The following is a 24,917-nucleotide window of genomic DNA, read 5'->3' on the forward strand; positions in this document are numbered from 1 at the left end:
TTTCTCTTAAGATTATCATCTACCACCCGTTGATAGAGTTCCGTCCTCCGGAAAAATTCTTTTCTCAGTCATTCACAGCAGACCTGTGCTATAAACTGCACAATGACTCCTGTGCCAGCACACTGCTCAGCAAAGCGTGATTCTCCTAGACAAGGCAAGGCGGATCCACCTGCTGCTCTAGTACATTACACCACATCAAAAAAAGTTTTGCATCATCTCGATTCCGAGAGTTCCGGAACCTGTACAGAAAACTGCAATAGAGATCAACATAAACATCATTTTCGCCCTTTTTATTGTTCATGAAAGCCACACTATGCATGTTATACCACTATACAGCGAGCCCTCTAGAGGTGGTGGTCCAGATTGCTGTACACACCGATACCTTTAATATCCAGTAGCACATCCTCTTGCATTGATTCGTGCCTGTATTCGTCGTGGCATACTATCCACAAGTTCATCGAGGATCAAGGCACTGTTGGTCCAGATCGTCCCACTCCTCAACAGCGGTTCGTCGTAGATCGCTCATATTGGTTGCTGGGCCACATCATCCATAAACATTCCTTTTCATTCTATCCCAGGCATGTTCATGTTTGGAGAACATGCTGGCCACTCTAGTCGAAGGATGTCATTACCCTCAAGGATTTCATTCACAAGATGTGCACGATCGAGTCGTGAATTGTCGTCCATGAAGACGAATGCATCACCAGTACGCTGCCGATATGGTTGCACTATCGGTCGGTGGATGGCATTCAAGTATCGTACAGCCGTTACGGCACCTTCCATGACCACCAGCGGCGTACGTCGGCCCCACATAATGCACCCCAAAACAGCAGGGAACCTCCACCTCTCTGCACTCGCTGGACAGCGTGTCTAACGCGTTCAACCTGCCTGGGTTGCCTCCAAACACGTCCCCGACGATTGTCTGGTTGAAGGCATATGCGACACTCATCGCCGAAGAGAACTTGATGCCAATCCTGCGCGGTCCATTCGGCATGTTGCTAGTCCCATCTATACCGCGCTGCATGGTGTCATGGTTGCAAAGATGGACCTCGGCATGGACGTCAGGTGTGAAGCTGTGCATAATGCAGCCTACTGTGCACAGTTTTATTCGTAACACGACATCCTGTGGCTGCACGAAAAGCATTATTCAACATGGTGGCGTTTCTGTCAGGGTTCCTCCGAGACATAATCCATAGGTAACGGTCATCCACTGCAGTAGCAGCCCTTGGGCTGGTGAGCTAGACATGTCATTGACAGTTCCTGTCTCTGTATCTCCTCCATGTCCGAACAACATCGCTTTGGTTCACTGTGAGACGCCTGGATACCCGGGTTCCCGGGTTCGATTCCCGGCGGGGTGAGGGATTTTCTCTGCCTCGTGATGGCTAGGTGTTGTGTGCTGTCCTTAGGTTAGTTAGGTTTAAGTAGTTCTAAGTTCTAGGGGACTTATGACCACAGCAGTTGAGTCCCATAGTGCTCAGAGCCATTTGAACCATTTGAACGCCTGGATACTTCCCTTGTTGAGAGCCCCTCCTAGCACAAAGTAACAATGCGGAGCAATCGAACCGCGGTATTGATAGTCTAGGCATGATTGAACTACAGACACCACGAGCCGTGTACCTCCTTCCTGATGGAATGACTGGTACTGATTGGCTGTCGGACCCCCTCCGTCTAATAGGCGCTCCTCATGCATGGTTGTTTACATCTTTGGGTGGGATTAGTGACATCTCTGAACAGTCAAAGTGCCTTGAGTCTGTGATACAGTATCCTCAGTCAAGGTCTGTCTTCAGGAGTTTTGGGAACCTGGGTGTTGAAACACTTTTTTAGATGTACGTCGTTCTGCGAAGGCCTGCGTGCCCCTGACTCCCCAGAGATTGTTTCGCCAAGCCTCGCTGTAAGTCACCTTTCTCATCTTCTTAGCTCTCCTCACTTAAAAAGCTCGCTCATAAGAGAAAATTCATGTAGCTTGTCCCATGTTGGATTACAGAATCACAAGCTGCGACATGGTCACGAACGGAATAGTGATACAGGATGTGTAGAATAAATTTTTCAATTTTATGACCTCAGATTAACGGTTTCGGTCGACAGTGACCATGTTCAGATCTGCAGCAGACAGATGGTAAATATACAAATGCAAGTGGATTGCCTACAGCTTAAAACAATAAAATTGGCCGCGATGAAAGTACTACTGACAAACATGTGAATTATGCGCCTTAAATATGACGAAGCACACCTGTCACTCCTGTTTTAAAAACGTGTAATATAATGGACCAATAGTGGTATCGTTAAATTACAAGCACAAAATCAGCGCCAGTGTCATCACATATATACATATACAATATGATATGTATTAGAGTCATCTTGTTAACGACGTCACTGTTCAAAACAAACTGCCATACAGGTGCCACACACTGTTTGTGTTGCAAGCTCGCCAGATGTAGATACTACAGGCGGACACATTCTTCAATGATATAATTCTACGACATAAAATAAAAAGAAGAATACAATCAGTAAACTCTGTAGCGGTCTTACCAGGTGTATAAGTCATTACAGTAACAAAACGCAATAAACTGAAAGACGACAAAAGTTAGGTTGTTAAAAATGAAATAGTTAAGAGAATAAATTTGATAAGCCCTTGAGGCGAGTTTTGTACGCAAATATAATGACATACATAAGAACAACCATACGGAGTTCACAGAATATTATAAAAATCATAAAACCTATAGCGAAAGAAGTAATATGAATGAAAAGAGACTGTAGTAAATAATTAGCGCCCTCTGTTGGTGTGACCGCCAGAAAGCCGCATAGGCGAGAAGAGGTTAGAGGAACGTAACCGCGAGAAGGCCCCTCGTACTTTGCGACTCGCCGTTCGAAGAAAAGAATGATAAAACACCGTACCAATCCATTAACAAGATTATGTAGTTTATGAATTATATAAACAGAAGAGAGACAAGTACACATGAGAGTTATAGGCTCAGCATAACAAAGTAAATATATCAAGCACTCGTAGATAGAGACGTAAGTATTATACAGTACTTGGAAGAGAGGCGTTCAGTGATGAAAGTAGACCATAGTCAAATAAAGTAAAGTAGGCATTTGGTCCAAAGTCATTCCATCCATCGAGCACTTTTCTTGGCGCTTGATTATTCGCTTTTCAAATTTCAAACTCTTCTAACAAGCTGACAGCACGGCCTTTTTGCCCCTGTGGAGAATGCTCCTATTATTATCAATGCTCCTTATAGAATGACCGGTTTCTGATAAATTAATCCGAAAGTTTTGTTACGTGGCTGTGAATGCTCCTTCAACCCTCGTTAAAAGAGTGGCCAGTTTGGCCGATATAACAAACATCACAGTTAATGACAATCAGTCCTGCATACTCCAGAGCCATCAAATTTGTCATACACTCTTTTCCATTGATGCTTTACGCGCAGTTTTCGGGTGCTGATAACATGAAAGCCGCATCTAAAATTAGATTTTCTGAAACATATCTCTATTTGCGGACATTTCGCCGTGAAATTTTACAAGAATGGTTTTCGTTCGTACTTTATTGGTTCTTTTTCCGGTGTGAGTGTGCATCTGCCTACTGTTTATTACACGTTGCTTTAACCTACTGTAAGGGCGCGTGACATCGTTTACAGAAAAGCCATCAGCTATTGCAGTTAGCTTTAAAATGCTGAGGTCTTTGCATATTTACCTTCCGACCAAAGTTAGATGCAGAAGCCGGTGAATCACTGACATGAAGAAGGCTTTTTTTGTATCGTGGAGGATGACATGAATCGGTAATGAATTGTACTAACCGTACATGTAGATTTCCTGAAAATCGAAAACTTTTGTTTGTTGTCTACTGTGTTAACAACAGGGTCAAAGTGGTTAATGGAGTTCTCTTTTTCAAGTTCGGTAGAAAAAGTTATTTTTGGGTGAACGTTGCCTGCGCCTTAAACTCATTAGTGTCACCCTCTATTAGTAATAAAATATCGTCAACATAACGTTTATAATAAACCGTTTTTTCTTTTAGCTGCTGATACTTGGCAAAAAAATTACGTTCTAAATCAGTCACAAATATATCTGTCAAAGGGACAATTAGAATATTGCACATTCCAAGCCCATCTTTTTGATAATATGTTTTGCACTGAAAGTGAAACAAACTATAAGCTAAACCAAAATCTAGAAATTTAATTACTTCTTCACGATCTGCAGAACTGATATTGTTAGTGGGTAGCAGGTTACGTCTAATAATTTCAACAGTTTGTTTTATCGGAACGTTGCTGCAGACGTTTGTGACATACAAAGATGCTAATATCGCGTTGTTTGGTATTTGTATATGCTTGATCGCATTTGCGATTTCAGCACTGTTCTTATTCCAATTTTATGCGTATCTACTACGTCTGGTCTTATAAAATGCTTAGAACACTGAAGAAAACGTCGTTTGGGTCGAGTTGTCGCGCCCTTCCTACAGGCTGAAACGTGAGCTTATTTTAGTGCTTTAGCATTTTCAGTACACTGGCTGCCAAAAAGATGAAGAAACCATAAGACGAAGGGCAAACAGAAAAAACTTCTTCGGGCTGTGTAGGAATGTGATATCATTTTAATGATTATGAAATGAAGTAAAATGTACACAGAACTCGGCAGTCTGAGTGTACTATCAGTATGACGTTGCAGCCCCTTTGGCCCAGATGCATACGCAGATTCGACTGGAAAGAGTATCATAAACCCAATGTAGTCTCCTGAGGCAAACTGGTTTCTGATGTCCGTTAGTAACTAGCTCGTCAATATATAAATGAAATAAAGGCGGTGATAGACTGCACCGATGTCGAACACTTTGATTTTTGAAATTTTATCTCATATTTTCGAACTTGAACTTATAACTGTTTGCGTATTTGCGTATAAACTCTTTACATTATTAATAAGATGTTTAGGAAAAGCTTTTATTTCCAATATTTTCCACAAAAGAGGTCTTTTTACATTATAGGCTTTCTCAAAAGAAATAAATGGTAAATGAGTCTCTAAGCCAAATTCCCGACGTTTTTCCATAATTTGTCTCATTACTTCCTGAAGCCTGATTGTTCTTCTGAGGTTATTGCATCAGCGATAGTTTATAGTCTTTGATTAAGGATTTTCCCATAAATTCTATGTCCTACATTCAATAAAATCACTCTTCTACAAGGTGTATTAAGGGTAGATGACACATTAGTAACCGATGGGCATAGTGTTTCAAATCTATTTAATGAGTACTGTATATCCGTTACTGATAGAATGGGATTGTCAGGATCAGTAAATAATGCCCTTGAATATCTGAAACTAGCCTTTACAAATAGCTTCAGGTACATGAATATGTCACTCACTTCACCAAAAGAAATAACTTCCATAATAAAATCTTTAAAAACAAAGCATTCTAGTGGTTACGATGAAATATCAACCTAGTTAATTAAGGCATGTTCTTGTGAGTTTAGTACAATTCTAAGTTACTTGTGTAACCAGTCGATGATAACTGGGTAAAATATGCAGATGTTAAGCCTCTATACAAGAAAGGGGATAAAGAGATACCATCAAACTACAGACCGATTTCACTTTTGCCAGCATTCTCAAAAATTTTAGAAAAAGTAATGTACACGCAGCTTCTCAACCATTTGACCACAAATAACATATTATGAAGAACACAGTTTGGATTTCTGAAGGGTTCTGATATCGAGAAGGCTATTTACACTTATAGTGAAAATGTACTTAATTCATTAAATAACAAGTTACAAGCAATAGGTATTTTCTGTGATCTGTCAAAGGCATTCGATTGTGTGAACCACAACATCCTTTTAAATAAATTAGAATTCTATGGTGTCACAGGCAGTGCTGCAAAATGGTTCAAGTCATACCTCACTAACAGGAAACAGTTGGTGTCAATGCAAGGAACTAATGAATTAAGTCATCAGTCATCATCAGAATGGGAAGAAATTACATGTGGTGTCCCACAAGAATCCATCTTAGGGTCATTGCTTTTTCTTGTGTACATTAATGATCTCTCATCAGTTACACTGCCAGAAGCAAGGTTCGTTTTGTTTGCAGATGACACAAGTATTGCAATAAATTGTATGTCGAATGTAGTTCTAGAAAGATCTGCTAATGATATTTTCATGGATATTAATAAATGGTTTAAAGCCAACTCACTGACATTAAACTTCGAAAAGACTCACTATATGAAGAAGAGCAGATAAAAGAGGTTGACAGTCTTAAATTACTGGGATTACAACTTGATAATAAATTCAGTTGGGAGGAGCACACCACAGAACTGCAGAAACGCCTTAACAAATCTGTATTTGCAATTCGAGTGATAGCAGACATAGGCGACATAAAAATAAAAAATCTTGCATACTTTGCCTACTTTCATTCCATAATGTCATATGGTATAATATTTTGGGTCAAACAAAAGTTTTCAGAGTCCAAAAGCGTGTAATAGGTATTATTTGTGGAGTAAATTCACGTACGTCCTGTAGAAACCTCTTCACAGAACTGGGTATACTAACTACTGCCTCTCATTATATTTATTCCTTAATGACATTTGTCCTAAGTAATATATCTCTTTTTCCAACAAACAGCTCAGTTCATACATACAATACCAGGAACTAAAATGATCTGCACAAGGACTTAAAAGCACTTACTTTATTTCAAAAAGGGGTCCACTACTCAGCAACACTCATCTTCAGTAATTTGCCAGCAAACATAAAAAATTTTGTTACAAATAAAGGTCAGTTTAAAAGGAGCCTGAAAGACTTACTAGTGGCCAACTCCTTCTACTCCATTGACGAATTTTCTAATAGAAACAAATGATGTATTGTATATATTCATACTATTGATATTATTCTTTCCGCTTTAAAAAAATGACATGTTCCACATCCACGAGGATCTCCTCAGCACGGATCTATGGAACGAAAATCTAATCTAATCTAATCTAATCTACCTTTGCTTCCGCAGTTTGCCGATACTTGGTGACAAAGGAAAGTAGCTGTCGAAAGAAACCGATCGCACATGTCAGGCAGTTAGCTTGGACCTCGGTTAACATAACTTCATTCAAACATAAGTCGGTTTGTGTCTGCACCATAAAGTTGTTCCTGATTGAAAATGTCAGTTTACGAGCCTAATTCTCTTCATTTGCGGGAAGTGTTACTGTTTTGTTTCAGTACGAAGAAAACAGCGGCTGAGTGTCATCGAATGCTTTCAAGTACGTATGGTAAGGACGCTATTAGTGGAAAAACGTGTCGTGAGTGGTTTCAACGCTTCAAGAACTGCGATTTTAACGTAGTAGACCGGCATACGGCGGAAGAATGGTTTCGAAGACGCAGAATTGGAGACATTGCTGAGTGAAGACTCGCGTCAAACTCAAGAAGAATTGACAGGATTAGTGGGAGTGACACAGCAAGCCATTTCAAAACGGCTCAAGGCTATGGGCATGATTCAGAAAGAAGGAACTTGGGTCTCGTGTGAGCTGAAACCAAGAAACATTGAACGGCGTTTGTGCAAAAACGGAAGATATTTCTGCATCGCATTGTGAACGAGGACGAAAAACTGGTTCATTACGATAACCCTAAACGCAAAAAATCATGGGGATATCCCGGTCATGCTTTCTACTTCCACACCGAATATTCACGGCTCCAAGATCATGCTCTGCATTTGGTGGGACCAGCTCGGCGTCGTGTACTATTAGGTGTTAAAACCAAGTGAAACAATCACAGGTGCTCGTTGTCGAACGCAATTAATGCGTCTGAGCAAAGCATTAGAAGACAAACGGTGGCAATACAGCGAGAGGCACGATAAAGTGATTTTGCAGCACCACAACGCTCGACCCCACGTTGCAAAATAGATCAAAACGTACTTGGAAACGTTGAAATGGGAAGTCCTACCCCAGTCGCCGTATTCTCCAGACATTGCTCCCTCTGACTATCACCTGTTTAAATCAATGGTCCGTGGCCTGGCTGACCAACACTTCCGACCTCATGAAGAAGTCACAAACTGGATCGATTCGTGGATCGCTTCAACGGACGAACAATTTTTTTGACGTGGGATTCGTACACTGCCCGAATGATGGGAGAAAGTAGTGGCCAGCGATGGAAAATACTTTGAATGATACACATGTAACCAATTTGCTTCATTAGAGCCTCTAATATTGGGGAGAAACGGCGGAAGCAAAGTGGTACACCTTGTATAATTAACTGTGCCTTTCCTATTGCCTTTTTTAAATGTAGGAATTGCTTTAGCTATTTTCCATTCTTCAGGTACAGAACAGTTCTTCCAACACATATTTAAGAAATGGAGGAAGCAAACACTTCTAAAATGGTTCCTCCATATTTGATTAATTCAGCAGTGATGCATTTAGGCCAGTAACTTTTCTATTTTTTGTTCCATTTAAGGCTGCTTTGTACTCCATTGTCTTGCTGAAAAGTGGCATCACAGTAATGTTACACGAGAGACAACGCATGAGGACGCAGTATGTGCGTGACGAATCGTTCTGGCAGAGCTCCCTCAGTCACTATAAACCGATGTCATAACCTATGGCTGCCCAAACCGTGACGCCAGGAATAACATTGCTATCCCTCCCCAAATCATCCTTAGGTAGTCTCTGCACAACTCGCTGATGAAGGTCCTCCGGGCTAATGTAGAACCGTGATTCATCGCTGAATATACTGCGATGCGATTCGTCAGCAGTCCATGCTTGACGGTCATGATGCCACCCCAGATGCAGCCTTCTGTGTTGTGGTGTTAACGCCAGCCTACATACGGGACGGTAGTTCGCTAGTCTGGCAGCTGCGAATCTCTGACCAATGGCGTGGGATGAGTTAAAATGTCGCAGGCAGTCCATTACTTGTTCTCGGATCGCAGGCAGTGGCGAAGAACAACACTAAACTCGAACAACATTAACGCACTCTTGTGACCGTTCTACCCGCCACATGATTTGCAACACTAACCCTTTAAGTAGCCGTCTTTGGTGTATACGTGTACTAAGTTACATAGTTATATGCCCATGTCTTCTAGATGGCCACAGGTACTTAATTGTAAATTCAGTGTTTGCCTGCCACATGCTGGTGACTGGAGAGAATGATGGTCTGTCTTCACACACATCAATTAACTCTTGACAGCGGCATAATGCCCTAAATTGACTATCAGGGGAAAATATGATTAAAACCCATGACAATAATTAAAGAAAAAGATGGTTCAAATGGCTCTGAGCACTATGGGACTTAACTTCTGAGGTCATCAGTCCCCTAGAACTTAGAACTACTTAAACCTAACTAACGAAAGGACATCACACGTATCCATGCCCGAGGCAGGACTCGAACCTGCGACCGTAGCAGTCGCGCGGCTCCATACTGTAGCGCCTAGAACCGCTCGGCCACTCTGGCCGGCAATTAAGGAAATTATTTTTAGAAATGTAGGAGGTCGACTGTAGCGTGCCAACATTTTCTCTCACCGATCACGTTGTATTCGCTGCGTTGCGCTTTGCGCAGCAACACAGAAAACTTTGGTTAAATATTTAGGAAGAGTTCTGGTGCTTGGTAATCACGGTGGATTAGTCGTATTTGCAAATGACGTTGTTACGGAATTATGAATATGAGCTCTGGCAGCTTCCTGATTCTTCCAGTTGATCCCTGTAATGGCCGGAGGAGCGGTTTTAGGAAGCTGGAACCCGGCGTTCCCTTACGTCTCGGCGCCGCGGCCGATTGTTCGGGCCTTCCTTCCTGCGCGTTCCTTGCGAGTAAGAAGGGGCCAGCCAGTCCCTCGCGGAGCCATTGTCGGGGATTTCTATTTAAATACCGCTTTACACCTCTGCCTGGCGGCTGTCGCCGCTGTTTGCACGCTTTTAAACCACCTCATTGACCCCGCCGGGCCGCCCTCGTCCAGGTGTGAATGCTGTGGGCTGTGCTTTGTGCCCGCTGCGGTGGGAATAAAGGCCCGCGAGTGCGCTGGAGGCCGGGCCATAGCCGAGTGTGAAGAGGGCGGCCGGGTTTTATTTCTCTCCTGCGCCCGAGCGCTGACATGCTCGCGCTAGGCCTGGCGATAGAGCCGAATTGCGTGCCGCTTAGGCCGGCGAGCGCGCTGGAGCCCTGTGATCTGTCTCGCGCAGGGCCTAACCGCTGCCGACAGGGACCGACACCTCGGCCGCAGTGAGCTGTCGCGTGCTCTCCCACGGCTGTGGTTGAGGAGCCGGAGAGCTTAGTACGGAGGTGGTAGATACCGCTCGGCTATTAGTGCCTGCTGATGATTCTGCTCTAACCATCAGGTGGGCAGCTGTATGCTTGGTTGCTCTGCCCACAGCTTCTGATTTAACTCAAACCATTTACTAGGGACCAAGGAAAGATTTGTAGCAACTGGTCATTTCCACGAGGTTGTATACAAAAGTTCCCTAAATGTAGTATACTGACTCTACAAACGTGTAAGCAAAGGGTTCCGCGGCTGTTGTTACTGTTAGTAAAATGCTGTTGACCGCATTGTCAATATATCGAAACATGTACGTTTGAAATGTTATTGAAATTACTTAATTTACAGTAGTCTGAAATCCAACTTTTAGAATGGGAATAGCATGTGAACATGTATTTTATCTCGTCGCCTATGAGCTTTTCCCTGTACTGAACTTCTCTGACTGCGAGAATGTAAATTTCATTTAGCTTCGAGAATGTAAATGTCAATTAGACCCGCCAGGGTAGCCGAGAGCGCTAACGCGCTGCTTCCTCGACTTGGGTAGCAGCGCCGGCCCCGGATCGAATCTGCCCGGCGGATTAACGACGAGGGCCGGTGTGCTGGCCATCCTGGATGTGGTTTTTAGGAGGTTTTCCACATCCCGCTAGGTGAATACCGGGCTGGTCCCCACGTTCCACCTTAGTTACACGCGTCACAGACATTTGAAACACGTCCGCACTATTTCACGATTTACTCTCGCCGCAGACAGTTGGGGTACACTGATTCTGTCCTGGGAGGTACGGGGTGGTGGCAGGAAGGGCATCCGGCCATCCCTAACACTAACATTGCCAAATCCGTTGTAACCACGCCGACCCTGCGATCGCTGCGGGGCAATGGGGTAAGCGAACGAAAGAAAGAAATAAATAACGCAAATGTCAATAACTTTAATCAAACTAAAGCTGCACGAATTTATGAAACACAAAAACTGAATATGATGCAACACTGTTGATCTAAAATTGGCCCAGGTAATAAAACAAATCTTGCTCAATCTTAAAATAATGGTCCCTGTGCTTAAAGAATGCTATCCCAGAAATAATAAAATTTCTGACCTTTATCTGCTCAATGCTAACGCTCTTCGCACTGCTCTCTGTTAGCACTCTCAATTGTATAGTTAGCAAACAGCTATTATGCAAGGCTGTTGCTTAGCGTACATTTTAATTAAGTCGAATATAACTGAGACAATAATTCCTGAAAAAAATATTTAATCAAAATTTACGTGGATCCGGGAAGGTATTGACTTAGAGTTAAGTAACAATATAGCACTAACTTTAAAACTCGTATTTCGACTATTTCAAAATTAATAATACTAACAATTAACACACTCGATACATTTATTATACATGAACAATTAGCTTTACAAAATCATTGAATGTGAATGCAACAAAACAACTTTCCTTCCTTCAATTATTTCCAACTTCCTTTAAGATTCCTTTTACAGTTAACAAACATCATAGTATCTTGCAAATAAAAAAAATCATTACTGCCTGTAGGGAGTAAGTATACGAGGACTGGAAGTTTAATAGTGGCATCTATTTATTTACAGCTAGTACAAAATAGATACATGTTTCAAAATTTTACTGACCTTCAAAGTAATCACCAGCATTGTGTATAACCCGCTACCAGCGATGTGGAAGTCGTAGGACACTCTTAGCAGTGCCAGTTGTGTTGACAGTTGGAGCGGCACGGTCTATTGCTCGACGAATTTGTGGCACCTCTGAAGCGAATGCTGTGAAGTGTTTCCTTCAGTTTAGAAATCGAGTCGAACTTACAAGGGCTTTTGTCAGGGGAGTACAGTAGATGCTATAGCACTTAGGAGCCCCATCAGTCAAACGAATCAGAAACTGCTTGCACTGTACGTGCTTGGGCATTGTCCTGTAAAATGATGGTCAGGTCCTGCAGAAAGTGTCATCAATTCTGTCTCTATGCTGTTCATTTTTGGAACACAACCTATGACCAGCTTAGAGACACAAGTGATGTGTTCCAAAAATGAACAGCATAGAGACAGAAGTGATAACACTTTCTGCAGGACCTGACCATCATTTTGCAAGACAGTGCTCAAACACGTACAGTGCAAGCTGTTACTGATGTGTTTGATTGATGCTAAGTGGTGTATCACCTACTGCACTCCCCTGACTTATGCCCACGTAAATTGAGCTCGATTTATAAACTGAAGGAAGCACTTCACGGCATTCGCTTCAGAACTTCTACAAATTCGTCGGGCAATAGACTGCGCCGCTCACACTGTCAACACAACTGGCACTGCTAAGAGTATCCTACGACTTCCACATCGCTGACAATGGTGACTACTTTGAAGGTCAGTAAAACTTTGAAACACGTATCTATTCTGTAAGATCTGTAAATAAATAGTTGCCACTATCAAAGTTCCAACCCTCCTATATGCAGCAGACATCAGATACAACACGTCTTTACACTCGAGAGTCCCCCATACATTTCTCGAGCCAAAGTTAGTCTAACACATTACCATCACACCTTGAATCAGCGATCGCTGTTGAACAACGACGTTACTACACAATCAATACTACATTTGACCATCTCTGGTTCAATATAATATTTTCTTACAAAACCCTGTATGTAACTTGTAATATGAAATTCCCATTATTGCAACTTGTACCGAGCCGAATCATCACAAAGCCCTGTGGAGGGCCACTTGCTATAGTGGCTGAAACGCCGGACAGTTTTATACACTTGTTTCCAAAATTAAAGCAACAAACGGCACTGTTGCGAGGTTGCGTTTACTATGCCACAAAACAGTATAAACAATCTATAGCAAAGTAGGAACAATGTAAAGAATACAGAACCTAATCGACTGCAACCTGCATAACGGTAGACAAAAATCTTGGTTTTTTTCCCAACTTAACGAACTTGCACGCACATTCTGACAACTAGTTAATGTGCTCAGTGTGGGGTGTGAGCACCTCCGACACCAATACAGGCCTAACAACAACAGGACATGCTGTAAATGATGTCATTATTCTTATGTTGAGGCGATAAGGCCCATTCTTCCTGCAGAACTGCTCACAAGTCTTGGAGAGTGGTTAGCGGATGCCGACGTAATGCAACCCACCCATCTCCCTAGTGCATCCCAGACACTCTCTATGGGATTCAAATCGGGAGAGCGAGCAGGCCACGCCATGCATGCAGTATCTTCCGTATCCAGAAAACCGTCAAACACCCGCGCTCTATGAGGTCGAGCATTATGGTTAATCAGTATGATGTCTGGACCCACAGCACCTCGCAACAACCGTACTTGAGATACCAAGATCTCCTCACCGTACCTGACAGCAGTTAAATCTTGCTGATTCACCCATACAGAGGTTCTCGAGTAGTTAACATAATCCCAACCCACAGCAGTAGCGATCCTCCTCGATATCGGTCTCTTTCCACCATGTAAGGCTCTTGAAATCGTGTTCCACGTGCCCTCCAGATGCGAATCCGTCGAATACCACTCAGACCAAATCGCGACTCATCTGTGAAAAGAACACTGGCCTCCCCTTCAACCATCCAGATGGTATGTTGACGGCTCCACTCTAGACGTTCCCTTCTATGAAGACACGCCAGAGGTAAACAGACAGGAGCTGTCCAACATTAAAGGGCACTCTACTGATGCCTTCTGAACACGTTTTCCCCGATAGAACTCGTCCAGGGAAGCTGCGAGATCAGATGACAGTTGCGGCGTCAACACTAAGGCGGTACCGTCATGCCCTTCCACCCAAAGAGCGGTCCACTCTTTCTAATGTTACGCGTGGTCAGCCCTGTCTTGGTCTCCAGGATACAGTCTCTATAGACTATAGCCTCATCAGAGAAACAACCGAACAATTCACAGCCATTGGGCCACATCAGTCTGCGACTGTCCTGCTTACATTCTTCCTATAGCTCTCCACAGCATACAATTTGAAGGCATCTCCTCTGAGACGTACTACACCGTCTACGACTGAGTACACAGGGATTGTGCATGAGAGACCACACTGAAAACAGGACCCCCATTACTCCGCTTGATAGATGCCCTGATGTCATTGCTGGCGTGGTTTTCCATCGGAGTGCGATCTTCCGTGCAGAACCCGATCGTAACGACTTCTGTTGAAAATTCGCATGATTATATGGTGAATTAGACACAGGACAGGGAAATAGCAATTTATTGCTTTAATTCTGGACACTCGTTTATTTGACAATGTGGTCGACAGCCCAGAAGAATGTCATTAACAATAAAGCCATTACATCTTACCTATATCTTATTCTGCTCCTGGGTCTTTTTCTATACTTTTCTCCCACTTTTGAAGTGAATCCTTAAAAAGAAAAAAAAGTTTAATACCATCCGCATTTCCACTTCAATCTCCTTCACTATATCAAATAATCGTCCTTTCAACTTGATTTTCATGCTGGGAAAGAGGAAGAAGACACACAGAGAGACGTTTAGTGAAAGCAGTAGGTGGCAAAAAGATATCGTCTAAATTTAATCACAAGTTTCTCAATAGCGTAGGCCGTACGCGATCGTGCATTGCCATGGTGGAGTACCCCATTCGTCCATTCGCCATTTTTGCGGATGTTTTCACATGCCGTCCCTCCAACTTCTTAAAGCATCGCGAGAGATCTCTTTATTGACCATCTGCCAGGGAGCGACGAACTGTTTATTAACAATCAAATCAATATATTAGCAAATGTATACCTGACCTCTGTTCTTTGAATTTATCTCAGAAGAACGCCATCAAATATTTATTTTATAGGTTGTAGCAGTATTTGAATAGGATCAGCTATAAACTCGTCGCAGTTGAGAGAAATGATTATTCTTGAAGGTAAAAAAAGAAGGGAGATAGCATTATAAACTTATGCTGTACCTTGTTTTGATGCCAGAGCGCGCAGGGCCTGCTGCAATCTTAAATAGCCCAAAGTATTAGCAGACTACTGTTTACGATTTCTTCTTGTTCATTACTTCTATCCTGTGCGCACAACGACTGGTTTAAATACTTAGAATTACAGTGCTTACATGAATACAATAGTGCCAGGAAAGCAATTTCGAACGTTTATTTATTTATTTTTTTCAATTTGCTGCAGTAGCATGGCACATTTGGCCTCGTTAATGTAACTTATCTTTTGTTGATCTATTTCGAATAACCGAGAAGAGATGTGCAGAGCATGCGATTTAGTTCCACTTTTAATTTATTTGAGTCGATAGAAAATGAAGCTGGAACTCCGAAATCAGTGCTTGTTCGCTTTCTGATATTGCTTCTTTTTCGTTTCATTTTTAATCTTTCAACTCGTATACCTAACATTTTTAATGTTCACGTTTGCAAAAAACGTATCTACATGTATCTTGCTAGGCCAGAAAAACAGGACATGTTATCGTATCTTGTGCACGTCAACAAAGTGAACGAGTATTGAAGTCACAAAGAAACACAACATCACAGAGGTGTATCTCCATGCCCTGTACAATTCTTGTTTTATTAAACTGTCATTGAATTAATTTCACTGTTCTTTTCATCTCATCTGACGTATGATGCTCCATTCGATGTGTGCCCAATAATAACAATTTACAGGGTAAAAAAAAAAAAAAAAAAAAAAAAAAAAAAAAAAAAAAAAACATAATTTTGAAGCATGTTCCAACATTGTGAAATGCTCTAAATGTGATTAATAGAATGGTCTCAAACGCTTAGTCCTCATAAAATTTATGTTTTGCTTTAACTTGTATGTAAGTCATTTTTTTCAGGGAGTGATAACCTAACCCTAGTAAGTCTACCTTTCCAACAGCAGCTTACTTGCTTATTTTCCCATAATATTTCTCGCCATAAATTCTATCTTTTTTTTATTTTTACTTATAAACATACATAACACAATTGGAATGTACGTCTACTTTGATCATCTGCTTCAGTTTACTTTTGGATTTCATTTCGATGTTTTCAAAGTATGTAAGTCTACATCATTCCTTGTGATATACTGTAAGTCAGTTAGTTAGTTAGTTATTTCGTTGTTCCATGTATCATTTGCAGGATAAATCATACTGATATGGAACGAGTCATTTTATATTCAATAACTCACCTTGAGAGATTCCTCCTGAAATTCAGCTCAACCATTTCATATAAACGGTCGCCACGGTTTGAATGAACGAATTTTGAAAGTCAGCTTCGTTTATTCAACTTGTAACACTTATTTCATTTATGTTTTACTAAAGTTAAACCAGAATGAAACTGACAAGATCTCTATACACTTCTTTTCGTTACTTTAAAATTTTTCTAAAAATATTTAAAGTTAATATTTGGCATCTGAATAAAGCTACTATATTGTTTAACCTTTAATGACTAAGCAAATAAATTTACTCAAGTAGTGGAACACAATAACACATCAATTTTGGCGATTTATCTGGTAATAAATCTGCAACCAGCCGCTTTTTTACGATTTATTCAACCATTAACATGTTTTCGAACCACTGCAGTTTCATGATCAGATAAAGGTGTTCCAAGAACATTATGTTGTGGACCGAGTGTAGCTAGATGCAGATGCTATGCATTGCTGAGAAAGGAATAAAGATGGACCTCATTGAACAATTAGAGATTTACACCCACAAAGTCAACCCAAAAATTTTAAATGAACGAGCTGAATCAACACAAAGCCTTTTCTTCCAGAATTTCAAGGATATACTGGCACCAGTTCAACAAAAAAGATAATAATAGAACATACACATCTTCCTGCATAAATCTTGTCATGTATCGACTATTTATATTCTGTAACTTAAAAAAAGTTTTTGATTTTGTATTAAATATTCCACTCTATATGTTTACCTTCTGTATGATTGTTAACCCATATTAAAAATTTTGTTGTGAGTATAACAAACTTCTGTGAAACAGCGTAAAAGCAAGTGTAGCTAAATACTGTGTATTTTTGTTTACATAGCATAATAATGTACGTTATAAAAAGAGATCTGATATGGATACCATTAGGCAGTGCTCTGTAAGCACCTAAAACATAAAAAACTTTCGGGTTCGTAAACGTTTCGCCATCGATTACTAAATTTCCGTCGCATCCGCGAGCAGCACTAGCACTGCATCCAGCTTCACTCGGTCCACGACATAATGTTCCTGTAACACCTCTATCTGATGATGAGCCTGCAGCGGCTCGAAAACGTGTTAATGGTTGAATAAATCGTAAAAAAGCGACTCGTTGCCTATTTATTACCATATAAATTGCCAGTTGTATCACTGTCGTAGTTCATTATCCACAATGGATATACTGAAAAAAAGCACATAAATATGTTTAATACTCTGTCTCGCTTCATTCGCATCAACATAGAAATCACTGTTGTGGCTGTTATATTGAGCAATGTTAAATTTTAGTTTAAGATTTAAGAAAATTTAAATGAGCACGTGAAATTAAGCAATCGCTTTAGAAATGAATGTCTCTGTACCGACCAGAAAAACACTTGTTCACTGTACGTATTGAATTAAGTCCTTTTGCGAAAATAACAAATAAATCATTTGTAGCTTGCATTATTATGAGCAGTGCAGTTGAAGAGCTGGTGGAAAAACTACTTCTGCAAATTCTTTACGTCTCTGATTAAAATGATATGACAATCCCGTCGTGATGTCTGCTCTTGTTAAGCCTGCTTGAAGCCAAGTTGTGCAAACGTTGCAACACCACAATTTAGACTCATACGTCTTGCAACTAAGGCTAATAATTATCAAAGACGACTTATTTAATGTAGAAGCATTAATCAACGTAGTCTTCTATCAATATGTGCCTATGTTACTACACAACACTAATATCTTGAAAAGTGCACCAGAACACGGTCCTCATTATCGCTACTGATCGGCTACATGCAACTGCTCAGTCTGTCTGCACTAAATTTTTTCTACGTAGAAGATGTTCCCCACAACGGAACGTGGGAAGACCACCTATTGCCCCATCTCTACACTGTCTACCGGGTCTGTCGACTTCGCTTGTTCCCTTGTAGAAAAGGCGTTTATCAAACGGAAACAAGAGTGAAAGCTTGGCCTCCCTCAGGCCTAGCACCTTACCTCTTTGTTAGGCGTCTCGCTATACTTTTCGCAATAGCAATGAATACCAAGTTAAGAAGGAGCTCAGTCTGTACTTAAAAGATATGCTTCACGTTCTTAATTCTAGAGTAAAAATTTAATCATGCTTTTACCATTATAATTTAACTTTTACCAAAGCTACTAATTGAGTATGTCTGATCTCGACAACACACTATGTACATGGTCATTAACATTGTTCTATCTTGCATGGTTAAATGCCTTTTTTATTTCGGATAACAGCAAGTCGCTCATTTCAACAAACTGGTCGGATCCCGAGCTAACCGTGTGCGTCTGATGAGAACATACGACGAATTAAAGAAACGTTTGGTCATTTTTCGTCCTTCGCTTATGAACTAAAGTTCATGTTTCCGCCTACATATGGATTAATCATACTCAACATAAATCTCTGAAAAAGTAATTAATTTTATGGCCCTGTGTAATGATATTAAATAACTGAAAATCAGACTAGTAAATAATCTGAAAGCAAGAACGTCTGCTCTATGTAATTTCTATATGAATCAAACAGCTGACGTATATTCGATACACAGAAATGGTTTAAAATTCTAAAAACTAAATGGAGCACGCCACCATAAACGTGGTGGAAATACACTAGTACGAATTGTACGTCTCACAATATCGCAGTTGTCTAACTGGAACCGAGACATAATTTTCTCTTACGACCTGAATAGTTAAGTACCGCACTTAAAAGTTCGGTAATCGCCTACGTTTCTTCGATATGAATAAAAAAACCTATATAAATGTGGTCTTAAGCCCTGGAAGTGTCAATTCACACATATTCAATTCACACATATTTATCTGTCTATTACTGTATTTGGTCCATATCATTTAAAAATTAACTTTCACCAGCTGATCAAAAATATCGGAACAATTATTTGTAGACATTAATAAGGAGTGTGTCCACCCTTCACCTTTATGATGGCCTGAATTCTGTTGGGATCATTTCCAATAAGGTGTCTGAATGTCTGTAGAGGAATGGTAGTCCGAAATTGAGAACGTACTGATGCTAAACGCTGGAATATACAGCGATCTCGACGTTCTGTTTCATTACAAAGGTGTTCCACTGGATTCAGGTCAGGACTCTGTTCAAGCTAGTCCACTTCAGAAATGCTATTGTCCATAACTATTACTCCACAGATGCTGCTTTATAACAGGTTTCATTGTCTTGCTAATGCAAACAATCATTGTCTCCGAACAGTTCCTCTATTGTACGCCACAGACAATACTGTAAAATGTTTTCATATACTTCTGTACTTACCGTTTTCTTCTTTGTAGTAATGGAGCCACACGCTAACGATAAAAGATGCCCTCATACCGCAACAGCACCTCCTGACATATTGATAAGACACGCGATGGCAGGTAAAATCCTTCAGGCATTCACCAAACCTACAGCCTTCCATTGGACTGCCACAGGATGTAGCGTGATTCATTACTCCATATCATGCGTTTGCAGTCATCCACTGTCCAGTGGTGTGGTTCCTTACACCACCTAAATCGTCGCTCAGCACTGGATGCAGAAACGGGTCGCTTATGATGAGCTGCTCGACTATTACACTCCATTCAAACTCTCTACGCACCGTGATTGCCCTAGCTGGATTGTTTGGCGGCATTCTGGTAATCACGAGTGATTACTTCAGCTGATTTCGTGCGATTTTTTACAATGTCTCCAGTCAATGCCACAGTTTAGCAGTACTTGAGATCTGCCTGATCTTGCTGTGGTGGTTTCTCCGCGTCTCCGCTCCGCAATAGCATCATCAATAGCCGACTTGGGCAGCTTTAGAAGGGCTGAAATACTCTGATGAATCTGTTATTCAGGTGGCATGCAGGGACCCTCCGACCTCTCCTGACCGAACTGTTCTGGTGTTACTGCTTCTCTGCTGCCAATACAATCCTCCCCGCCACATTTTACAATGGCGGATTCACCTCTCATGACATCTAGAGATCAATTCTGCGTTACAACAGGTTGTCTGGGTACTTTTTATCACACGGTGTATAAGTGGCGCTTCGTTGGTCGATTCAACAAATTTCAGAAAGGAGTGAATAATCGTTAGTGTCTCTTAAGTACAACTGCAAACAAAAAATAATATTTGCGTATGATAACTGCTATTCTACAGCACTCTTTGGTTCTGCATGGGCTGTGCGAATTCAGCGAGATGTATGCCAAAGCGCCAAGCTTTCCTTTCCGAGCTTATCACAGAAACGAGCTCCAGAGGGATAACCACGAGACTCTGGCATCGAAGAGCGCAGTGTGACAGGAAGCAGCCGATCGTACTGACACAGTGTTAAAAAGAGCAAGAAATCTACGCTACAGGCCATTAAAATTGCTACACCAAGAATAAATGCAGATGGTAAACGGGTATTCATTGGACAAATATGTTATACTAGAACTGACATGTGATTACATTTTCACGCAATTTGGGTGCATAGATCCTGAGAAATTAGTACCCAGAACAACCACCTCTGGCCGTAATAACGGCCTCGATACGCCTGGACATTGAGTCAAACAGAGCTTGGATTGCGTGTACAGGTACAGCTGCCCATGCAGCTTCAACACGATACCACAGTTCATCAAGAGTAGTGACTGGCGTATTGTGACGAGCCAGTTGCTCGGCCACCATTTACCAGACGTTTTCAATTGGTGAGAGATCTGGAGAATGTGCTGGCCAGGGAAGCAGTCGAACATTTTCTGTATCCAGAAAGGCCCGTACAGGACCTGCAACATGCGGTCGTGCATTATCCTGCTGAAATGTAGGGTTTCTCAGGGATCGAATGAAGGGTAGAGCCACGGGTCGTAACGTCCACTGTTCAAAGTGCCTTCAGTGCGAACAAGAGGTGACTGAGACGTGTAACCAATGGCACCCCGTACCATCACGCCGGGTGATACGCCAGTATGGCGATGACGAATACACGCTTCCAATGTGCGTTCACCGAGATGTCGCCAAACACGGGTGCGACCATAATGATGCTGTAAACAGAACCCAGATTCATGATAAAAAAATTACGTTTTGCCATTCGTGCACCCAGGTTCGACGTTGAGTACACCATCGCAGGCGCTCCTGTCTGTGATGCAGCGTCGAGGGTAACCGCAGCCATGGTCTCCGAGCTGATAGTCCATGCTGCCGCAAACGTCATCGAACTGTTCGAGCAGATGGTTGTTGTCTTGCAAACGTCCCCATCTGTTAACTCAGGGATCGAGACTTGGTTGCACAATCCGTTACAGCCAAGCGGATAAGATGCCTGTCATCTCGACTGCTAGTGATACGAGGCCGTTGGGATCCAGCACTGTGTTCCGTATTACCCTCCTGAACCTACCGATTCCATATTCTGCTAACAGTCAATGGATCTCGACAAATGCGTGCAGCAATGTCGCAATACGATAAACCGTAATCGCTATAGGCTACAATCCGATCTTTATCAAAGTCGGAAACGTGATGGTACGCATTTCTCCTCCTTACACAAGGCATCACATCAAAGTTTCACCAGGCAACACCGGTCAACTGTTATTTGTGTATGAGAAATCGGTTGGAAATTTTCCTGATGTCAGCACGTTGTAGGTGTCGCTACCGGCGCCAACCTTGTGTGAATGCTCTGAAAAGCTAATCATTTTCGTATCACAGCGTCTTCTTCCTGTCGGTTAAATTTCGCGTCTGTAGCACGTCATCTTCGTGGTGTAGCAATTTTAATGACCTGTAGTGTACCTCACGTCAGTTACTGCCTAGTTGCAGAACATGATAGATAATGAAATCAGGGCTGATACAACAGACTCCTTCCAAAAACTGATATTTGTCCAACAATCAGCCGCACATTCACACATGCAATATATGTTACCAGTACTAAGTGTTTCCAATCAGTCAAGATCGAAGTGAATCGAAAAGTTCATCGCAAACCACTGGCATCATATCCGCATACAGGTCTAGTAAATCAATAAGATGGCATAAATACGGCTTGAATACATCGTTGTGGATGATTGCCTCGTGTATGTACACGAAAGATGAACGTACGAATTTTGTTTTCATAAGACAATAATGGGTTGTTCTTAGGTGCAGCACTGAAGAAAGACCTAAGTTGGAATCACCTCTACTTTTTCATTTACGTCCTTGAACGATATCTATGGTAGTAACATGATGTCGTTTCAAGTGGTTTGTGCTCTAGGGCAAGGGGCCGGGGAGAAGAGATTTGGACAGATATCCTTACTTTTCAAGCATAGAATTCCCCCTTTCTGTTGATTTGATCTGTATTCCAATATTCTCTGTTTCTTTTTTGGTATTATTCCTTAAAAAAATTTGTTTAGCATCTGTGGTGCTCTGATTGAAGAACCCTATTCATATTTACGAGAAGGTCGAAGCACTCATTCTCCGATTGCCTTTTTGTTCAGTTTTGGGGTTTTTGGGATTAACTTGGTTCGCGTCTTCTTCATGCCAAAAACTTTGGTCGAAATCTAGTGAAGGCTAAAGTTGTTTCTAGTCGAGATCAATGGTAGCCAGCGATCTACATAATGAATCTCTCTGTCTTAATAATTTTGCGTGCTGAAAACCCTTGTGCCGACCGCTGTGACCGCTGTGCAGACCGGAACCGCGCTGCTGCTACGGTCGCAGGTTCGAATCCTGCCTCGGTCATGGATGTGTGTGATGTCTACAGATTAGTTAGGTTTAAGGGGATCACACCGTGGTTCGGGTCAAAAACATAGATTTTCGGTTTTCATCATATTTCGATAGATTAAGGTTTTATTAATGTACTCTGAAAAGGATTTTGCTGAAAGAAAATGTTTTTCGAACATTTAAAGAGCATTTTCCTAGCACGCCCACTTTTCTGTCATAGACTTTTCTGCATATATTTTTGATCTTTATATCTCTTACATCGCAAGTTAGGGATTTATTTTTTTTACTCCCAAGTGTGTTGGCTATCCTTGTAATTCAACGATTGGTATTCTTTTGTTCCTGCTGTTTGTAAACAACACGCTTTCAATTAGTAGATGGAAAATTATTTACCGGACTGGGTCGATTAACTAAAACTGAAATAGAAAACTTTCAGGTATACTATTGGCAGGGAATTAGGTGAAATAAAGAAATTCTGGAAGCAATAAAGAGAGATGTTTGGGCCATATTCTTCCATAAGTCCTCTACTGATGTTAAGCCATGTCATGGATTGTGTCCATCAGGAGAAAATTTGTGATGCAAATACAATAGGGCTCAGGCAACTGCAGAATCTTATTCTCACCAGCATTCTCTTCCTGCTGCTGTCATTAGAGCAATTAAACCTATTTTCAGAGGCTTGGCTCATCCTGACCTTCTAAGGAAATGTCTGCATGGGCAGACACAGAACTCAAATGAATATTTAAACCGCCTGCCTAAAACTGTATTTGTAGGCATGCATACAATGAAACTAGGAGTTCATGATGCTGTTACTACATTTAATTGTGGTAATATTGGAAAGTGTTGGGTATTGAAAACGCTGGAAATTAATCCTGGTGAAAATATGATCACCGGGAAGCAACTTGGCGATAAAATGAGGATAGCCGATGCAGACAGGTCTGCATCTAATAAAGCCAAGAAAGCAAAACAAACATCCAGGAACGTGAAAAAGAAGCTGGAAGACCTGCTAGAGGCCAAAGAAGGGCCATCATATGCAGCAGGACAGTTTTAATTAACTGTAAGTAACAAATTTCAAAAGTTTTTTCTTTTAAGTCAATTTCCCACAAACTAAAATTTTCAGTACATATGCCCCCTTGTATCAGAAACTATCATAGATAAATGAATGAAATTTTCAGAGGCTCTGCATAACACAAAAAGCCACCTCTGGTATTACATCATTAATATTCCCCCATTAGGAAGTTAACAAAAAAAAATTTTGCAGAAAAAACTTCATATTTTTTGTTAATAAATTTGAAAAAGTATTTCTTAAAAACCATAAAATGGATAAAGTATATTTTAGTACAGTTGACTCTATTAGCATCATGTAACATGCAGTAAAAATATTAAGGTCCTGCATCAAATAGTTTTTTTCAGAAGTGGGTCAAATACTTGCCTAAATTAACATGGGTTAGACAGGCAGGGTGTGGTCCCCTTAGTAGTTCAAGTCTAGGGGACTGACGACATCAGATGTTAAGTCCCATAGTAATTAGAGCTATTTGAACCATTTAAAAACGTTTGTAAACACGTTTTGGAGGTAGACAGTGATGCAGGAGCTCAGCAGACTTCCGATCCGGTTAAGTTATTTGTTCTGTAAGTATATATTTTAAATTTTTGTCTTACATTGCAATTTTGGACCTCAACTGATACTTGCAACACTGTCGAAATTATCGACTGATGACCTACTACATGTTATGTGTCCATTTTCACTCTTCTTGTCAATTTATTCCACATATTCCTTCCTTCGCCAATTCAGTCAACTCAGTTATCTGCTTCATTGTGTAACACTACATCTCATACATCACAGTTCACCTTTTTTCAAGTTCCAGTCAGTCTATAACTCATTTACATAGAATGCTTTGTGCTAGATGTACATTATCAGATTTTTTCCTCATAGTAAGGCCTAAGAAGTTTTAAAATGGCGGACAGTCGGCTAGAGAGTACTGGAAAAACAATGACCTAGGCTGTGGCGTAGCAGTTTCTCCGTAATATCTTTTCTTCCTGGAGCACT

This window comes from Schistocerca americana, chromosome 4 (assembly GCF_021461395.2).
Source record: "Schistocerca americana isolate TAMUIC-IGC-003095 chromosome 4, iqSchAmer2.1, whole genome shotgun sequence".
Lineage (NCBI taxonomy): Eukaryota > Metazoa > Arthropoda > Insecta > Orthoptera > Acrididae > Schistocerca > Schistocerca americana.